This window comes from Podarcis pityusensis, assembly GCF_964106645.2.
Source record: "Podarcis pityusensis genome assembly, chromosome: 9".
Lineage (NCBI taxonomy): Eukaryota > Metazoa > Chordata > Lepidosauria > Squamata > Lacertidae > Podarcis > Podarcis pityusensis.
Window position 1 is genome coordinate 48100931 of NC_138034.1, and position 18987 is coordinate 48119917.

Here is an 18987-nt window from a genome sequence, read left to right on the forward strand (position 1 = left end):
TGCAAAGCGGTAGGTTCGCCTTTAAATACGGACTGAATCCAATTATTCCACTTCCCTAGCCAGAGCCATTGACAGGCAGAGCCAGCTCCTTATTGGCTGTCTGCAGATGGGGAGCTGGCTGAGGGCAGACTAAGGCCATGGGCCAGTGCTCCATTTGCCCTACTGGGCCAGCCTCTGTTAATCCGCAAGTGTCACAGAGGATTGTGAGCTATGGCAGGTGAGGCAACTCCAGAAATCCTCTCTGTAAGATTCCCCTGAAAGCGATATGTATGACCCACTCCTCTGTCCCACTCAGCTTTGCCAAACACATAGGGTTTCTTCTTGGGAAAATCAAGTAATTTAAAGCCAAGATTTTGCTCACTCTGGCTCCCAAAACCAAGACTGAAAATAAAAGCAATCTGACCCAATAGCTGCTATCTGAATTGTGTGGGACATTTCAGAGAAACAGTCTATTGTGCACTTCAGCCTGAGAAGATATATTATGCAAGGAGAAGGGGACATAGTAACTCCAGAGACACCCCTCTCCCTTTCTGCTAAATTGAGCATAGTACTGCCTGTGTTTCAGTTTCTCAGAGTGCTTTCTGCCATCTGTTTTTAATTTTTCTTTAATTTCCATTCACGGCCTTTGGACTACTCCCATGTTCAGAAGAAAACAGCAATTAAGGCTAACATTATCTGGGTGCCTCTTCCAGGCTATAAACTTAAAATTGTTGGCATAAGCAAATATTCCGTATCAATTTTTTACCAGCAGACCAGGGTTGTTTTCTATTATTTTGCTTTGCAAACACAGGAGTAGAGGCATGTTATGCCCCCACTACTTTCATACTAGTGCTGGTATGTGAAAATACTGGAATAGTCATTCTAATTCTAGCCTAAAGCCTGCTGCAGTCCAGCCAGCCATGGAAAAGAATGTCCTTCATAACAGCTCTGTGAAGGCACAACATGGATTCTTGCCAATTTATCAGATGAACAGAAAGGAAGCATCATTCCAGAGGTGACCCTAAGTGCCACCATATAAGCCTATCACCCTTGTCACATATTAGCATGGCACCCACCATACATGTTTTAAGGCAGGAGTGGGGAATCTGAGGCCCGGAGGGCTCCTTGGGAGACCCCCTGACTAGCCTTGCTTCACACCCTCTTTTGAGTGTTTTTGCCTGCCTGGAATGTGTCATTGACCCCTGATCATGACTCATAAGAACTAGAAAGGGGTGTCTGTATAACTTGAGCTACACTTATTGCTCCATTTATTTTACCTCCGCCCCACCCATGAGAAGGGAATGCTGCCTTCTTCAGATGTCTCAGCCCTGTTTTAAAGTCTGTAATGCATCACTCTGTTTCAGATACGCAAGGATCGTGGTTTCACCGACTAATATTGTGAGCATAATCCAGTCAAAATCAAGTCCTATTGCTACTAATGGAAGAGCAGTGAACGTTTGCTTAAGTCGGCAATATAAATAAATGGAACTGGCAAGTGTTGTTTAGAGGAGAGATGAGCAATAATCTTCCCAGTCCGACCAAGTTTACCTATTTCAGGTATGTCCTACAACCTGTTATTCCATGTGCAAGCAACTAGAATGATTGACACATTGTTGTTGATTCCACATCCTCTTCTGGAGGACAAAAAAGTTTGCAAAAACATTCATAAAATGAATGCCAGCTTGGCTCCTAGCCTAGATATGGTCCGTTTGCAAGCTATTACCTCCATTGACCCCAATGGAATTTTTTTATTTTTGGCAAGCGATAATAACATCTGGCTGCATGTGGAAATGATCCTTGATGCCATCCAGATGTGCTATTTGAAACAACAAATGAAACCTTTGGGCCACAAGTGCCCAGTTGCTAGTGGACCTACAGTACTACAGTTTTTCTCACAGATATTTACAAACTTGTTTCCTCTACCATATTGATCTGTGGCATTAGAAGCATGGTGAGACCTGAATAGCTACTGTAGACGGTTAACCTCTTGTTAACTACTCTTATCTGTATAGTTTTTAACACTCGATTGGGAGCCGCCCAGATGGACGAGGTATAAATAATAAATTATTATTATTATTATTATTATTATTATTATTATTATTATCTCTTTCATCCCTCACTTCCCTCCTCTCCTTTGCAGTTTTCCATTCTCAAAATGAGGACTACAAAAATTTTAGGTGAATTATGATCAGCTCACCAGGAAAAGATACGGAAAGTGTTCTCCTGCTACCACTGTGTCCATCCACCTTTTCCTCTTGATAGGGTTCCTGAGCTTTTAACAGCTACATACCTGGCAAGAAATCAACAAGTACTGCTTTCACAGCATAGTGAACAATGAAGATGGGTCTATCCATTGACTTTGTGCCTTCTAAGAAGCTAGTAGATGTACACAAATCCTGTCAGCGGGGCAGTGGAGTGGGGCAGAGATAGCAATTCTGATTTATGTACTTGCTCATTTTAGAGTATGTCAGTATTGCTGTTGTGAGTCATACTGATTATATGCAGCACTGTTTGCGAAGTCAAGGCTGCATTTATTCTAGGCAAATAATATTAAGAAGTTCTTATAAAAGAGAAAGGACATATAATTTGACATGTAACTGATCAAGATCTTGTACCACTCAGCTTTCTCATGTTGAAGAAAACAAGAGCACATATCAGGATCATTTTATTAAGCAGCTTTGGAGAAACAATTAAGTTTAACATTTACTTCTCATTAGGATTCAAGATACAGCAAAACAACCCCTTCTCACTGAAATGTTGGTACATCTTTCAGAAAATATTAAGTATGCATTAGCTTTGGAAATTGGGTCTTGGTTTTGAAACACTTTCTTGATGGACTAGCATTACAAAAGTGCTTTTGAATAAATATGCAATTATAATGAATTTCCAGAAAGCATTTCCGCCCTGCCCCCCAATTAACAATACAAAGAAAATTATTTACAGGGGATTCTTTGACCCAAAATAAACTTTTCTTAATCTCAAATTCAGGCTTGCTTCCCACAAACTAGAAGAAGAAGAAGAAGAAGAATAGTAGTTGTTTGGATTTGATATCCCGCCTTTCACTCCCCCTTCAGGAGTCTCAAAGCAGCTAACATTCTCCTTTCCCTTCCTCCCCCACAACAAACACTCTGTGAGGTGAGTGGGGCTGAGAAACTTCAAAGAAGTGTGACTAGCCCAAGGTCACCCAGCAGCTGCATGTGGAGGAGTGGAGACGCGAACCCGGTTCCCCAGATTACGAGACTACCGCTCTTAACCACTACACCACACTGGCTCTCTATGGCCAAACTATGCCCAACTATGGCTCTTTCTCGCTCTCTCACTCTTTGTCTCACTCTTTGTTTCCCAGTATTCCCACATCCTCTGAATAATCAATCTTTCCTCCCCTTGCTCTAGGAATGTAGTAGAATGATGCTGCAGCAATCCATTTTGATTAATTTTGAGATTAGATTCTGTTTTATCACAGATTAATTGCATACTGGTCTGGGCTCCACTTCCCCTATTGCAACCAGAGTTGTGCAGAATTATAAAGATATTTGAGATTTTATGCAAAAAGTATGCAGTTGAGAGACACGAAAATTCCGCTGCAAAATCCCTCTATCTTTGAGGGTTTTCATCAATTTTTTTACAATGCATCTGAGGGTGAATAAGGGATTACCACTGCCTTCATTCTGAATAGGGAAAAAAGAATTAATTGTCATTGCCCAAGCAATGACTTAAAATACTGCACTACCGACTTAATTTCCTGCCACCACTCTACAATGAAATTTTCACTCTGATCCAGTTATGGTTGTGTATAGTTAGTTACACATGAGCAGTTGGGGCAAGGTAGGGTATGTTTTCAGCTGTACATCGCATATCTCCATCCACATTCTAAACCAGATTGTCAAATTCAAATTGGAACCATTGACCTGTTTGTCACCTTAGCAATGGGGAAACATTTGCTCTTCTCTGAACACCTACACCCTTGTGAATATTGTTCTGCCTTTGCACCCATACAAAAGGGTGCAAAAAATACAAAAGGGTGCTTCTCAGGGAGAAAAACGCCTATGAAATAACACACAAACACACACTGTTTCCGCACTCCTTAAAAACGACTGCTTGTCTCTATGGCATTCATTGTGCCCAAATTAATAAATCACTGAAATTCCCAGTGGGACTGAAACTTTGAGAGGTCAAGCTAGAGTGGAAGTAGTACAGATCAGTTTCTCACAGACACGCTATTAGAACATCTGTTTGTGTCCTCGATGCCTATTAAGATGTTTACACTGCTAATTGTAGGCATAGCATAGCTACCTTTTTGTATTTTTGTTTTTCTACCAACCTCAGCGGCACAACATCATATATCTAACTTAGGCCAACTGTCAGCATGCCAATTAGTCAATGCCATATATATTTGTATCAGGTACATTCATTTGATAGATGGTCAAACTCACTGGAACTAATAAACTATGAAAATGCTTTGCTAAGACTATGCCCATATCAATTTTCAACGGCAATGTCTTAGTTTAAGAAACTGATTTCTTGACATTTCCATGTCCAGGAATTTTATGTGCAACACAGACACACATGTTGGGAGATTTTACACTAGTCTTATTATGCTTTAGTAACAATGGTGTGCTGTAGTTTGGACCTCATTATCTACTAGCTTTTCAAATAAGGCTATTCCTGCTAAGCATCAAGATTCTATAAGAACTGAATTTGCCTAAATCTTTTTGGCTCATTCAGCTTGTGTCTATATCAGTGTAAATTGTTTCAAAAATGATAGCCAATTAGAATTACAATGCAAAACTAAACTAAACTATAAACAGTTGTAAAACAAAATAATATTGCATCTTTTTAATTTTGTTACCAAGACAACTGACAACCCTTTTCCAGTCCCTTATTACTGACATCAAGAACTGCAAATGATAATGCAGACCCTCATTCAACCTTCTCATTAACTCCTATCTTCATTATATCTATTTGTGGCCTTGCCCACTAAGTTTGATCTACCTGCTCAGTTCTGGTTTGCACTGAGCTCAGCTTGTACACTGAACATGCCCCATAAGCCAGGGCCACATTTCATTGGATACTACAATTGGACACTGACCCATTCTGAACAAAGGAGATGTGCAAACTGCTTCTCATTGTGAATGAAAAATGTGCCTTTTTATTCCCATAGATGTTTGGGGGGCTGATATGAGATTTGCCTACACATTTTTGTGGTCCTGCCTCTTTTTCTGCTCTTCTAGATGTGACAGCCTTTTTTTGTGTTATGCCCCCACAACAGTCATTTTGTGTAATATTAATCTCCCACTCACACACAGAGAGCACTCATTTTGTGACTGGCGTTCACAACACTTTCTGAGGATTACAAATGTACCCAGTGGTCCAGAAACATTGGCAACTCCTGCCTTAGAGTCCCAGCACCTCTCTTTTTGAAAATAAAACACTTACTCCCTGTATAAAGACTCTGGGAATCATTCCATAACAAGAAACACAAGAGAAGGGTTGTAGCGGTGAGTTCAATGCCTAGCATCTCCAGGCACCGCTGTCTAAAACCTTGAAGAGCGTACGGTATTTTTATCTGTTAAAATAATGCTGATGAACCAATGATTTGACTCAGTATAAGGCTGTTGCTATAACCCATAATAACCCTGAATTGACACTGTTGCCCCATTGTGACTATTTCTACACAATCTCATTTCTCTCTATGGGACTAAACCGTTGAGTGCTTTCCTAGCAGCCATGAAAATATTTAATTAATTTGCTTTTATAACTTGAGTAAAGCAGGCTGTTAATTTCAAGATTCTGATCCTTGTTATATTCATCGCTTCAGGCCTTGCCTGCCATGCAGGTACATTCAGTAAAATAAACACAAACACAGTTTCTTCATCCTACTCACTTCATTTCAGCCCAAGTAACCTTTGCATCAGCCTTAAATAAGAGCTAGAGGATGCTTCTAGCAAAATAAGTTACTGACCATATCCTTGGCTAATAAACACCTAGGCCTGTGGCCTGTAGTTTATTTAGCCTAGGATATGGTTATTGCTCATTAGGAGAAAATACCCTCAAGTTATTATTTAACAATCTTTAGCTGGGGGAAAATTGGGGGGGGGGGTAACATATGGTCCAGCTGTCCACCATTTCACCTGAAAAGGTTTTATCAACACCTTTAGCAAAAGCTGCCTCAGGCAACTCATAAAAACATGGAGAAGTCAATACACCCAGAAGAGCTGAATAAATAAAAATAGTAGTGGTACATTTAATGTATACCTTTCATTCCAAGGCACCTCTACAGCCAAGAGAAATTTCACACTAGACATAAATGGTAGTATAAGGCAGCACAGGTCAGGAATGAAGAATCCTGACAGTGAGGGTTTCAGGGGCAATGGTATTTCAGTGTGCAGTTGTTGTCAAGTTGTTAACTATGTGCTCCTGTGAGGTGAGCCACAATCTCACTGTATGGTATGTCAACACACTCTCATAGTTGCCCTTCTGTGACTTTAGATATTGTAGCTCTTCATGTGAAACTACTCACAGTTTCCTCAGTTTCTCATCCTGCTGACGACCCAACCACAGATCAAATCAGTGGTTGGAGGGGTTTGTAACTGTAGTAATTTCACAGAACCTGTCACTTTTGAAGGGCTGCTACCCAAAGGCAAAGAGAACACCTGCAAAGGAGAACAGGACTCACCTAACTGGCAGTGGGAAAACAGAGAGGGCTGTTTGGCTCATGTTTCGTTAGGTAGATCGTGTTTAAATAGCCACATTCAGTTTCCATTCACATTCCATGTATATTCTGTCCCTACAGCAGAGAAGAGAAAATACAGTTAAAAGGTGTTTACAAGCCAAGTCAACCCTGTGATTTGCTACTTGTGTTCATTTTTTGCTTGAGAGGCACACACCTATAGCAGACTTTAAGTCGGCATTCCACAGCCATGAAGAAATTTCTTGTTTGTAAACCAAAGAGGAAGAATTATAAGCCAGACACTTACATCACCTGACAGATGTGTTTCTCAATCACGTAAGTTTATTTAAGGCTTCCCCCCGACCTCTCTCTCTCTCTCTTTTTTTCTTTAACATGAATTGGAATGGGCTAGAAAAGTAAGGAGAAAGTAGAAAATAAAAGGAGGAAACACATGCTGCATTTTTTTCTTTTTAAAGTAATTAATTGACTCTGCTTTCCTAGCTGCACTGTCAGAACTACCAAGTCCTCCTCTGTGTCTGGAAGTAAATATATTTTCCTTACACTTGTCCGAAACTCTATAGCTACTGGTAGAACGGCAACACATAATAACATGGTAGCGACACATAAAGCTGTCAGTCTTAAAGGGAAATGGATGCCAAAGCTGAGGGGGTAAACAGACTAAATCAATTTGAACATGCATGTTAAGGTCTGTGAAAGGGCAGAGTTTAGTGCTGCTAGGCTGAAAAGCATTTGTCTCTGTCTCGTTGTATTTCCCTACCATGCAGCGGAATACACCCACAGGCCTCTTGCTTGGCTCCAGTCAGGCTCCGTGGCTGATTAATGACAGCTGGAGGTGTCCAGTAATTTCCTCACCTAATAATAAACTACAGTCCAAAAAAGAGTGGTTCCCTCAGGCCCGCCTTTAACAGAACTGTACTCGCCACCAGTAGAAAGCCAATTACCATGTCTGAGATAAGGCACATTTAAGCAGCTTTCCAGGGCCATTTAGTTGGCTTTGGGCACCTCGCCTTTGTCTACCTTTGGACAAGCTAGGTTCAGATAATGTCTGGGTCAGTTATATAATGACCTAGTGTTCCAAAAATATCTTTGTCATCCCTGCAGGACAGAACCTAAATTGGAGGACTGTCTCGTCTAAGCACAGATCAAACGGCCTACGAGCAGCCACACCAACGTAAAAAAAACACACCAATGGCCTCCGCTCCCTTATTCTTTTTCCCAGGGTCACCAACTTACACAACGATGACTACTGTTTCTGGGGCTTAAGCAATCAGTCTGCCTCACAACATCCTACCCGAAGGGGCCCACTAAAACATTTTATAGGAGAATTTATTCTCCGCAAGAACTTTTCCAGATTCTGTCAGCAATGAAAGATGTGTGTGTATAAAATATGAAGTTAATAAAGGTTGCATTATTTAAAGGGGAGATCTCTTTCCTCATAAAATACTAATTTCTGCATTAACAAGCATGCAAAAGTTGAGTAAATTAATCATGTCCTTAAACATAAGCCAACAGTCCCACCCTCTGCTTTGCCCTGTGCTGCACTACCTTACGTTCAAGAAACATCAACTTGATTTATTCAAGGAAGCTTGCATGGACTTCTAGGGCTGGGAGAAATGGACCTGAAAAGCATAATGTGGCTTTTTTAACAAAAAAAAAAGTTAAAGAATATAGAAGGTTTAGCTGCAACAACATTTCTACATACTTGGAAGCTGTGTACTTTAAAAATCAAGGTATTAGTACATTAGCTTGTATGAAGAGGAACCCAAGATATTGTAGGACAAAGAATAAGGTGAGCTTTTTGGATACTCTGGAGTGAAATCTTGTTTTGGAAGGAAGTGTACAAGAACCTGAGGAGGAGACAAGATTAAGCTTCTAAAGCTATGTACACATTAGCAGCTTCAAAACACAGTGAGGTTGCTTCCCCTCAATGAATTTCAAGTTGCATTTGCATGTTGAGGTGCATACAGGAGACGGAGTGTGGATGTCATCACCTGATGTGTATTATATGTTTGGTTTCCTTATGGCTGCATACCCCACTCCTATACATGAAGCTGCCATCTGTGCACATGCTGCCATCTAGATGTGTGCAACAGCTGTCTCAAATGTACACACCTCACCTCAACTGCAAATTGAACTTATGTTTTCAAATCAGATGGAAATTGGTCTGAGGGGAAATGAATCAAACAGGAGTATTTCTAACCACAAACTCGCCAACCTTACTTTCATGTCTCTCAGTCCAGTACTTCTCAAGAAACTAGGGTGGATATGGATTGTAGCTGTTGTCACATGTACACGACTTCAGACAGCAGTAATGGAAACACGCTGGAACAAAAGTATATGGTAATGTGTACACAGCCAAAGCGTTGGTGTTCTTTGGAAAAGGCAAGAAGCCCAATGGAACAGCCACACAAAGAGTCTGGGAAGGAAACTGTCTTTTAGAAACAACAGAGCAGATTATTTCACATACACTAAGGTCTCCTGCTCTTTTAGAATCATAGAATTGTAGAGTTGGAAGGGACCCTGAGGATCATTTAGTCCAACCCCCTGCAATGCAGGAATCTCAACTAAAGCATCCATGACAGATGGCCATCCAACCTCTGCTTAAAAATCTCCAGTGAAGGAGAGTCCACCACCTTCCGAGGGACTCCATTCCACTGTCAAACAGCTCTTACTGTCAGAAAGTTTTTTCTGATGTTGAGTTGGAATCTCCTTTCTTGTAACTTGAATCCACTAGTTCAGGTCCTACCCTCTGAGGCAGGAGAAAACATGCTTGCGCCATCTTCCATGTGACAGCCCTTTCAATATTTGAAGATGACTATCATATCTCCTCTCACCGCTGCTAGTGTGCTCCATTAAAGATCTAAAATACAGGTTGCCTTATTAACTTACTGGCTGAATTTCCTTTCCTTTGGAATCCTCTAGAGCACTCTGCACAGCATGAAAATGATCCTACATTAAACTATTAGAGGTAAGCACAGCTGACTACCAAGTGAAGAACAACGAATAACTGTTTTCCATCCATATGTTTATCTGAAATGTTCCAAAAACTAGTATCTCCTGTTAAAAAATAATGCAACTCGGACAACTTCACCCAAAAAAGAAAGAAAAGAAGTTCTTTTAAAAGGATTATTCTGTCAAAAAAGATTTGTAATATTTAACTTACATTTTCCCTGACACTGAAAGAGCGGAAGACTGAGTATCCCATTTCCTCTGTGTCTGAGCTGTTTTGTGTTTCAGAAGTCATGAATGCCAGTATCGTGTGTTTTTTTCCAGAGCTGCTTTCTAACTGCAGAAACAGGATGTATTTAATCCCAGGAGCAGGTAGGCCAGGAATGTGTCCTGGTACAGATTCTAATCTCACCTAGAATCACATATCAGTATTTGGAAGGAATAAAAAAATTGTTCTGTACATTAATGTATGCTTTCAATTCACTATATATGTGTTTCTTCACATGGACACTGAGAATGTTTAAACCCTCTGGCTGGCAATGGTGGATTACACTGGCTGTAGTGGGTATGAGAGTTTCAAAGGGCAATATAATATAAATTTATTTACCGTTTTGAATTCTGTTTTCTTCATCATTTCTCTGCTCTTCCATCTCCTCTATTTTTTCTCTCTGCTTGAGCAGTTCTTAGTATTCTCTCAGTTGCTCCCTTAATGAAAAGAAATGTAAGAAAACATTATTGCCATAGATATTGCTGAATGCCTGATAGAGAATATAATAAGAAATTGTCCAAACATTACTTGCTGTCACAGCAAAGCAACTGGCAGTACTGCTCCATCTAACCTCCCTAAAAACCTCAATGCAACTGCATTCCATGGCAGACCTTTATAGTAGTCTGGCCTTGAGGGTCCAAACCAAAGGAACCCTATCTGGGTGTTCTTTGTTCCTGTGTTGAGTAACACCTAAGCAAGGAGCAGGGCTGTACCAAACAGCCCAACCCCTTATGTTGCACACTTGCTAATGTCTGTAATGGGGAGCGGGAGGTATGTGCCTTCACACATATGAAGGCACACACCTGTGTATGTGAAGATTGCCCCAGAATCTTCAACACTGTGTGGTCAGCCAGAACGCTCCCATGTGATATACTTGCAAATGTCAAGGGAAGTGTGTTCAGTGCCAGGTGTAGGAGAACCAGTGAGGTCCCCACTCCTTGTTTCTGTGTTGTTCAACACAGGAATGAAGGGCGCTGAAATTATCATCATAATGCTGGCACCCCCTAATGGATTTCAGCAATATCCACCATTCACAACTAGGTGTTTCACTTCTATTCCCATGACAAAAATTGTCTCATTTCCTAACAAAGAATTTAATAGTCAAGCAATTAAGTATTATCATACTGACTCAAGCCAAATTAAACAAAAAGGAATGCAACCATTATCTGCTATGTATGGGTTTAAATTTTATGAGCTATCTGATGTCATGTACAATAAAATTTTATGACTGCACTTTATTAGAATTTATTGTGTTATAATACAATTCATCCTTTATATTAACTGTAATAGTCATACACCTTTCCCCCTCTCATGTGATAGGTTTATTTTACTGTAACATAAAGGAGGAATCTGGTCTGATAATCCACATGGAGAAAAACTGATTATCTGGTTCTTTATCAGTTTAGCTTACGATACAATGTTGGGATCAAAACTGTCTTGGGCAACCTTATGAATGACCTGTCCTGGGATATGGGTAGAGTGAATGCAAATCCTGGAACCCTCAAGCCATCAAACTAGGGATGTACTAGAATTGCACTGCTCGCCCTGAAAGCAGTTGAGCCTTTGCAAGTGTTCCAGCTGAACGCTCTGTGTGAAGCTGCCTTTTGAAAAGTGTTTTGAGGTGCTGCATATGAAGGCAGAAGGGAAAGCTAGCAAGTAAGATGACAGCATTTGCAGCCCATTTAAAGGATTGACCCAGCAGAGGTCTAGATTGTCCCAAAATGACTGCATAATTATTTTTAAACAGCGCATCACATATTGATTACCGTACCTTCCCCAATCTGAGTTTTCACCCCATCCCGAATTCCATGTGCTTTTTGGAATGGTCTGGATTCAGCTCTAGGCTGATGAACACATATGTGTTCATCGCTTACTGACTGCAGCACCAAATGGTAAATTTCATATATGTGAATGAGCTGTCAGATACCAGGCCCCAGAAACTGAAGTTTTTATCACTTCACACATAATGCTTCTTTTACCTTGTTTTTATGTTGCAATGGCTAACCAACAATCTATGATTTAAACAATCTCTCTATATATAAAAACTGCAATGCAACTATGAAATAAAGTTGTCTCTGCTGCAGTTTATTTTAAGAACCTTTATGATGACACTGAACACAGCAATGTGCTTCGAGACTGACACCACATCCATAGAAGTCAATGGGGGTCCCACAATTGAGTTCAAGAAGTATTTGCTTTGTCCCTTAAAACAGTCTCAGTGGATTAAGAGCAAAACACAAAGTTTAAGGGCGGGGGAGAGTGTTTTAAGCAGGATTGAGGATGTTAAAATTGTACTCTGCCTGTAATCTGCTAATCAGCTTGAAAAACTGATATATAGATAAGCATCTGCATTCTTTTGAACTTCCCCCCCTTTTCATTCTTCGAAAGGTGGACCACACTTTGTAAGAAGCTGGTTCTCATTCAGTGACCTCCCCAGTTTCTTTAAACTCCACTCTTATCCCTCAACACTGCCCCTTCTGTGTTGAGATTATGTGTTCCCATACTACAAAAGATGAGAACAAAGTTAGAGAAGAAAAAGGAAAGCTGGTCTACTGTCAGAACCGAGGCTTATCGCAGCAGCCTCCTATTTTTAACTCGATTGCAAACGATATCTGTGATCAAAGGGCCAGAACCCCTGAAGGAGCTTATGCAAACAGCATGGTGGCCGGAATTCTTCCTGATGATTTGTAAGCAGGAAAGGACTTTTGACATGAAAGACAGCTTAAACAGCACAAGAATAGCAATAAACCATCTGTAAAATGCTTAACGTTGCCCTTGAACTAATGCAAATTTGTTCCAAACAATTTTTTCCCCTTTCCCCTTTTTCTCTTCCTTGCAAACTCTGGATGCCCTGCTGGGACATTTGAACAGTCACATGTTCACTATACAAAAGCCTGTATAAGCAGGGAAATACAGTGTACTAATGTGTTTAGGACCAGGGAATCAAGCAACTTCCACAATTTAAATCCGCTGCCTTCCTTTTCCTCTTTGTTTGAGAAATCTTCATTAATAATAGCCTGGTTAGGCATGCTGACTAAGTGTCCAGAGAGCAGCACCAAAGGTAATTTTACTGGTTTCAAATAGTCAGTTACGAAGAAAAAACACTACCAACTAGTTAGCAGAGCACATTCAATCATTTTTCTAAAGTAGCACAGCTCACTAGGAGTGTGATTATACTTATACTTATTCCCTTTTTATGTCCTTTATCAAAATATGTCAATAAAACAGGTAATGCAAGAAATTTGAATCAGTCGGTTATACCTCAGTTGCTATCCAGAAGAACTATAGTGCAAGAGTTTTAAATGATGTTAATAGATTTATTTATTTTAGTGATGTGTCCTCTTATCTGTGGCTATTCATAAATATTAAAATGTTCCAAAACATAGTAATCGGAAGGGAAATATCCATTTACACATTATTTCAGGTCCCTTGGAAATACAGATTAATCTTTTCAAATCAGCTTTATCAGATGTACAAAATGGATGACATCTACTTAATATTTACAGTACTTAGGTCTATGTGTGTGTTTCAATAGAAATTTATATAGCACCTGTTGAGATCTCAATTTTTTTAATATCACAAAACATTTTGAACTTTCTTTGTTACCATCTCCTGGTTGCTGGGAGAGTAAGGTAGCCGTAGCTGATAATCAATGTGGAGGTAAAGGGCTGTCTATGTCTCACTGCCTACTGAAAGCAAAATGCTAATTTAGGCAATATTTGGTCTGGAAAGGCAGGTTTATCAAACAGACCAATATTTGGTCTGGAAAGGCAGGTTTATCAAACAGGTAGCAAACAGGAGTCTAATGCCCTAAAAAGGGGTTGCTAAGCTTTCTTGGACCAAGGCCACATTGTTGGTGAGCAAGGCCCAAACAAAAGTGGGCATTGCCCGCCACACCCATTCTCTCTCACACATCAGACATGCACCCACTCCAGTAGAGTCGGTGGAGAGCTGTAAGAAGAACAGGTGGGTCTTCAAAAAGCTCACCTTGCAAACCAGCACCCCCTCTACACTAAGTAACTATAGTCCTATGGGAGTGGGGGGCCTGCAACTAGAGCCTTTTAATTCATGTATTTTTCATATCTGCTCCCTGACTCTGATCTCAGTGAAATTTCAGGGAGCAGGTTGGAGGTGGTGTTGGGAATTAAAAGGCTCTCCTCCAGGGGTTTTGCCCCACACGCATTCACCCCAGCCCAGCTATGTCCATATGTGAGTCCCTCCAGCAGCAGCGCTTATGCGTGTTTCAAAGGAAGCTAAAATCCTACCCATCTGCTGCTCAGAAGAAGAACTGGCAGAATGGATTCAGTGCCCTTTACTTTATTTATCCTCAGAGTTTATACGCTGCCTTCCAGGGCTAATCCTCTCAAGGCAACACAAAATCCATTATAAACATAGCTGCAGTCCATAAAATTACGTGCTGTGGAATTCAACATTGCTCAAAGGAGATTGTTCCGTTGGGCAAGCATGAATGCTTGCACTAATGGAACAATCTCTCCCCTCCTCCTCCTCCCATGCACTGTTCTGGGGTTTCTTCCAACCTTCCAGAGTAGATTTGGGGGAGGCTCTGTTGCTCTAGAGTTCCTGTGGCTTGTTTCAGCTAACAGACCAGGTTAGTTAGGCCTAGGAAAGACATGTCTGTTTAAAGCCCTAGAGAGCCACTGTCAGTCAATGTAGACAAGGCTGAACTACATGGGTCAGTAAGGTAAAGGTAAAGGACCCCTGGACGGTTAAGTCCAGTCAAAGGCGACTTTGGGGTTGTGGCGTACATCTTGCTTTCAGGCCAAGGGAGCTGGCGTTTGTCCGCAGACAGGTTTCCACGTCATGTGGCAAGCATGACTAAAGAGCGCACAGAAGCACTGTTTATCTTCCTGGTAATTTATATACCTATTTCTCTACTTGCACTGGCATGCTTTTAAACTGCTAGGTTGGCAGGAGCTGGGATAGAGCAAAGGGAGCTCACCCCCATTGTGGGGATTTGAACCGCTGAGCTTTTGATTGGCAAGCCCAAGAGGCTCAATGGTTTAGACCACAGTGCCACCCACACATGGGCCAATAGACTCACTCGTTATAATATAGCTTCCTATATTTCTAAAAATATTATAATCATAGGAAATTTTTGCCTTTTCTTAAATTGCAATTTAGATATGATCTACCAATTAGTGCTGAGTGACAATATCGTTGATTACTGCATCTGATGATGTCTATTAAAGGACTGTCCATATTTTGAGTGCTTTGGCATCTTTTAAAATGCTGGAAGTAATAATTTGCATCTTCACAGAAAGCTGAGCCCATAATTATTTTTTACAAATGTTTACTGGGATCTTGTAAAGTACAAGTTCAGGAGGTCAGAGAGCAATGGGATAGGGAATTAGAATGTGCTGTACAACCTAAACAATGGAAATTTGCTTTAGAATTTATACATAACAATTCCTTGGATTTAAACTTAAAATGATTCAGCAGAATTTGATGTTTCAGGTATACTGGACTCCACAACATCCGTATAGGAAGGCTTTGCCTAATTTAGATACTGGAGGTGTAATGCTGAAAATGCCTCACTGATGCATACGATGCATGTCCAGCAATTCTTTCTGGTCTGACATTGCTGTTCATATCATTTTTTTATTGTCAAAATCCTTGCTATTTGCAGGTGGACATGTCCTATTGAATTATATCTCTGTAGTATAAAATGCAGTAGGACATGACTTTGAACTGATTGTAGAGGAAAGGCCCAAGCATTGAGCATGGCCCAAATGGTTAGGGTTTGGATTTAGATCCAGTTTAATAACTGGGCTTATACCCACACCATACATTTAAAGCATACGGCATCCCCATACAAAACAGTTTTATAATGATCAGAATCTACAAAGTCAGTTTGGCTGGACGTTTGCACAGGACTTAACTGGTTTATCACATTTTTGCCCTGATAACTTTGAATGCCAAGTGTATCAAGAAAACCTTCACTGGTTTCCACTATGTGGAAGTATTCCTGAAGATTTCATTTCCAGTTTTGTAAAAACAAAATTGAGTCATACCAGATCACATTTGTTGCAGAGAAGGTAAAATATTTGATCCTATCTGGACTAGCATCCAATAGCTAGACTATAGCAGACATGGTGTGATTTTAATTTAATTGGGTGCATTGCTTTATTATGCATGTTTTGTTTTGTTTTTAAGTGTCGCTATCCACCCCTTGCAAAAGGGCCAGTAAGAAATTGCACTAACTTTTTTTTAATCCAGAGACCGTTAAATCTAATACTAAGTCCTGCCACGTTCTACGCAAACACAGCTAAAAAGGAAATGTAACTGCCTTGCCGACCTTTCCACCACCACCCCACCTGTTTTTCCTAACTTTTCAACAGTGTTAGAGGTTAATAACATTGTTATTTCATCCATTGCTTGAATCTAATAAAAGCAATGAGGCATAGCATTCTGTAAAATGTCTGCAGTAGAGGAAAGAACACTGGTGTTGACCTCTAACTTAAATGAAATACTAATTATCCCCATCTACTTCTAAAATTAATGACTTTAGAATCTCCCAAGTGGCCCAACAAAAGTCTCTCATAAGACTCCAGGCAACTTTCTGTTTCCACTGAAGGGGGTGGAGAGGGAGAGAGAGAATTTTCAAATTCAAAAGAAACAAGTACCTTTGAGTCGCTCATAGACTCTCACAGGCTCTCACTCATAGACCAGTCCACATAAAAATTAAGCAATACCACAATATATAAATTGATTTTTTAAAAAATCAGGTAAGCATTCATTTTTTTAAAATGAAGGAACTCAGTTAAAAGCATAATAAAATGAAACATGCAGGTTAAAAACAATGCAGTCCCTGTATGGAGTTCTGCTCACTTCCTGCTCCTTCTTCCTAGAAACCCCTGCTCCCTAAACCTCTGTTGTACAAAAACACCCTCCCTTCCTGGGGAGGTAACCCTAGTGACATCACAACCTTCTCCCCCCCTTGCCCTGGCAACCTCCCTCAGTGCCTGGCAGAGCCTTCCCCCTGGTCAATGAATCCCATTGAGTAGCCAATGGCTGGCCATCAGCACCATTGTTTGTTCAGCAACCCACCATCATGAGCTCCTGGCTGGGTTCACGAAGAAGTTAGCTGGTTGTTCTTCCCAGCCCTTTATTCGCAGCCCTTGCTAAATACTGGAATTTATCAGTTTGCTCAAATTCTGACCCTTCACTGAATGTAGAAATTATAGGGAATCTGTCCACCCCCCAAATTCATAACAATACCAATGAGGAAAACAATTATTCAGTTCCTTAGCTTATTAGTATTTCAGTAACCTTTCCACAATATTCCTGTGGCTGTATCACAATGGAAATGGTTTAATCACAAGGATCAACTGCGTGCCAGCAATCAAAATCAAAACCCATCAAGACAATTGCCCCAGCTCCACGCTTACTATGATTTCTTCTACATTTCTGGAGTTACATACACTTGATATAGCTACAAATTGAAAACACCTGATGGCTAAGAGCTTCAAGTCAGGTTACAACATTTACCCTGTGGATGAACTCCAGCATTATGCTAATTGCTAAAGATGATCAAGAACGCTGTGGGACATTTTTAATTGGGAACATGTACTGGATTTTAATACCACGCATGGGGATTTGACTCATATTCGTAAGTTATCAATGAGGAGGATAACCCCTCAGGAAATGTTTACAATGAGGAAGAGTTGGCGCTAGTGCAAGATGACACTGATTGTAATAATGTTATTGTTTTACATAACTTGAGAGCAAGGGAACATATTTTAGTGGGTTACTAAAATAGAATATGCAATAAAACATTAATTGAATGCATATTTTTCATAGCCTCTTAATTGAAGGAACTAGGGATGCACCAAACTATGGAATGGGAGGGGGCAGGGCAGGTGGATTTAGAAACAAACTCCTCCTATTCAGAAACACTGCCTCAGCTCCAGGCCAAGCCAAACTTCCACTCCAGAGTATAGCTTCTGTTAAATGCCATACTGTATGACCTGGATAATATTAACTCATTATTTAAATCAGTATAACTCCACACTTTCTTTTGTTTTTGTGGAAGCCATTTTTTTAAATAAAAAAAACCACCAGGAGATAAATTACAGTGGTACTTCGGGTTAAGAACTTAATTTGTTCTGGAGGTCCGTTCTTAACCTGAAACTGTTCTTAACCTGAAGCACCACTTTAGCTAATGGGGCCTCCTGCTGCTGCTGCACCGCCGCTGCACAATTTCTGTTCTCATCCTGAAGCAAAGGTCTTAACCCGAGGCAATATTTCTGGGTTAGCGGAGTCTGTAAGCTGAAGTGTATGTAACCTGAAGCGTATGTAACCCGAGGTACCACTGTACATTGTTTTAAAATACAAGGAGCAGTATATAATACATAACAAGTCTATATCCCTAAGAACAATATGTACCAGCCTAGAGGAAAGTATATATATCAGAAGCAAGTAATTAATAAGAGCAAGTGGAGAATTCAACTCCAACTCATATATAATATGCAGAAATATACAGTGGTACCTCTAGTTACGAACTTAATTCGTTCCAGAGGTCCGTTCTTAACCTGAAACTGTTCTTAACTAGAGGCGTGCTTTTGCTAACGGGGCCTCTTGCTGCCACTGCACCGCCAGCACACAATTTCCATTCTCATCCTGGGGCAAAGTTCTGAACTCGAGGTAACTCTTCCAGGTTAGCGGAGTTTGTAACCTGAAGCGTTTTAACCTGAGGTGTTTGTAACTCGAGGTACCACTGTATTTGCATATAGTTGCGGTTAGAACAACTAAGTTTGCAGTCTTATGGTCCCTGGAAGGACTTCCAAGGGGGCAGAGGATGAATTGGATCTGTCTATAGTACTGTTTGAATCTACAGAGCTCCAATGGCAGAGGGGAAAGATCTGGTGTGGGAGCCTTCTTCAACAATGTCAGCTCCTCTGGAGCCTTGGTCAGCTGAAGTCAGAGTTCTGGTTTCAGGAGGGATAAAAGGGGTGTTCTGAGCAACAGCTTAGATCCAATCTAAAGCCTTCCTGGTCCCACAACATTTCGCTGAAGGGGCGCTGAGCAGAGAAGGGGAGATTTTTTTTTTCCCTGTTCTCCCCCTCCTATGGTCCAGTGA

General features: G+C 40.6%; 2 long non-coding RNA genes across 6 annotated transcripts in view; one reads left to right on the top strand and one right to left on the bottom strand.

The window, feature by feature from the left end:
• The window catches only part of LOC308485903, a 133243-nt gene extending 124726 nt beyond the window's left edge, over positions 1 to 8517 (top strand). Inside the window, exons 4-6 of the long non-coding RNA XR_013990839.1 lie at positions 1344 to 1536; positions 6773 to 6985; positions 7772 to 8517. This is a non-coding gene — a long non-coding RNA (uncharacterized lncRNA). The remainder of the gene's footprint in view (positions 1 to 1343; positions 1537 to 6772; positions 6986 to 7771) is intronic.
• Positions 1 to 18987, bottom strand: part of LOC308485905 — a 148496-nt gene that overhangs the window by 16089 nt on the left and 113420 nt on the right. For 3 of the 5 annotated variants that reach the window (XR_013990842.1, XR_013990844.1, XR_013990845.1), the window contains exons 3-4: positions 10227 to 10324; positions 6656 to 7057 (exon numbers count right to left, since the gene is read on the bottom strand). This is a non-coding gene — a long non-coding RNA (uncharacterized lncRNA). Of the gene's footprint in view, positions 1 to 2176; positions 2270 to 6655; positions 7058 to 10226; positions 10325 to 18987 lie in introns of all 5 variants that reach the window. The other 2 variants (XR_013990846.1, XR_013990843.1) reach the window with 2 other exon arrangements.